The sequence below is a fragment of the Octodon degus genome, unplaced genomic scaffold, assembly GCF_000260255.1.
Source record: "Octodon degus isolate 3935 unplaced genomic scaffold, OctDeg1.0 scaffold00109, whole genome shotgun sequence".
Classification (NCBI taxonomy): domain Eukaryota; kingdom Metazoa; phylum Chordata; class Mammalia; order Rodentia; family Octodontidae; genus Octodon; species Octodon degus.
This window is the reverse complement of record NW_004524685.1, coordinates 7,547,867-7,550,325: the sequence shown is the minus strand read 5'-3', so window position 1 is coordinate 7,550,325 and position 2,459 is coordinate 7,547,867.

The following is a 2,459-nucleotide window of genomic DNA, read 5'->3' as shown; positions in this document are numbered from 1 at the left end:
TCTCTCCCCCTTTCTCCTTCTCTCTCTTCCTCCCTCTCTCCTTCCTTTCCCTCTGTCTTTCCATCACACTTTCTTCCCACTTTCCTTTCCTTCTTCATGTCCTCAATATTGGAGAATCTTGGAACTCAGTTTTGTTCTATCTTCTGTCTACATATTACTCCTTTGTAATCTTGTAGGGTTGCATGAATTGGAAGACAATCATTTTACCCACATTTATATCTACTAACCCTTCCCCTAGATTCTAAACTCTTAGACCAAACTACCTACTTACTTCTTCACCAGGATGTCCAATAAATTACAAATTGAAATGGGTCAGAACATGCAAACATAAATATGCTGCTTTTGCATATAGATAATTTTAAAAATTATCAGTGTTTGTGAAAAAGAAGATGTATATATTTGTCTCTGATTTTCCCCTTTCTATGTAAAAAATCTTAAAAATTTTCATATGCAGGAGAAAGTACTCATACTAACATAGGCCAAGTGTCGTTATACAAATAACTCTATGCCAACAAGTCTACTAAATTAAATCTCCCCTTCTGTTAGCTTCCAACACATTTCCTTCTCTCATATTTCTTTCTTCTGTAGTCTAAATCCTTTGGTCTTGTACACTTCCACAATTTAAAGTCTTTAAGAATGGATATAAGACCTGGGATGTCATGGCCTGTCAAGTTTTCATTGTCCTTTTGAGAACCTTTATCCAATATAAAAAAATAGAAGTCAAACTTGTACACGTCTTCTTTCCCCTTTTTTTCTTAAAGGAATTCAACTCAGATCCAATCACAGAGCCTATGAGATAGTAGAATGTTTTTTTCTTCTAAAACCATCTTATCCCAAACTGGCCTTCTACTCTACTGAAACCTGCTCTCCTTTCAATCTTGTTCATCTCAGTTATGGGAATTATGCCCTTAATTTATTGAGGCTAAAAGTTATTGTCTTCCCGAACTTTTGTTGTTTCTTATTCATTAATTCCTTACAATCATTTCATTGGGAAATTTAGTGTTTCTATCTTCAAAATAAATTTAGAATATCCTTACATCTCACCATGTACACTGCCAGCATCCCAAATAGACCATCAAGAGCTCCAGCACGTACATGCTACACTGCTGTTAACTTTGCTACCTACTTTCTAATCTCAACTCAATAGGTGCCAGATCAATCCTTTGAAACACGTCAGATCACCAATGGTTTTTCATTTCACTCACACCCAAAGCCAAAGTTCCACTGTGATTTTACTTCCTACTCCTTTCCCCGCTTACTCCACTCTTAAAAAATAAAATAAAATCGGTCATGAAATGAAGTTAGGCTGTGTTAAAGCACAATATTATAAACATATGGTACCTTATATGCATATATTAAAATCTCATATAATTTTATTTTCTTATCCCATTAGTATCATTTATGTTAAGATGATTTTCAATATGCAATATTTTCTGGGTTTTTGCCAAGTCTACTAATTAAATGATCATAATTTGAGTAATTTGGAGGTAAATTTTGTCCTCTTTGGATCTTAAAAGAAAATCAAACTTGATGTCCACACTTATAAATTCTAAATAATTTAGATTTCTGATCATGGCCCCTTTGAGATACGGGAAGGACAAACAATGTTTATGATAAGGATGAAACCAACACGTGGGTCAAAGGGTCTACATTATTTTATAGTTCTAATAATTCTTATTCAGAATATTATCCTATTATTTATTTCTTTTTCTCTCATAAATTTTAATTGGGAAAGGAAATAGGAATTTTGGCAATCTTATTAATGGTAAGAAAATCTCTTCCTTAAGCCAGAGATGCCACTTAATGTGAGATTTTGGGTGCCATGGGCCCATGGAGGCCATGACCATCAAACAAATGGCCTCTCAAATGTATTTTTTCATAACGTTCTTAGGACCTTAACCATCCATGCACAAAATTAGAAGCACTGATACTTTTACTCAGTAGAAAGGAAATGGTCAGTGACAAACTGCTCCAGCCTCTCTTTAGTCCTTCTCTTGGACAGAAGCTTTCTTTCCCCCAATAACTATATTCTGTTCTAAAACTAAAAGAAAAAAAAAAAAAGAAGAAAGAAAGGAAACTGTCCCTTGAAGAGCAGTTGACACAACTTAAAGAGTTCATAATATTCAGCTTTTTAGATGTTTTCTTTTAAACATATGAGATCAATTTCTAAACACTTTTGAAATTTAAGATTTAGGATTATTTTGTTTCAAATAGTTTGAAGTTCTGAATTTTAATGTATGAAGATTTAAAAAATATAATTCTACTAATGATTATACCTTTAGCTGAAAAATTGTTTTTATCTTTAATTTCTAACTAATCACTTTCAATACTACTCAATTTATATTAAGAATTCCATCATTGATTTATTGAAGTTTTAATCATTTAATTTTTTATGATTTTTTAATGTAGGTATATAGGTACACATTACATAATGTTGAAATTATGTTAAACATACCTAT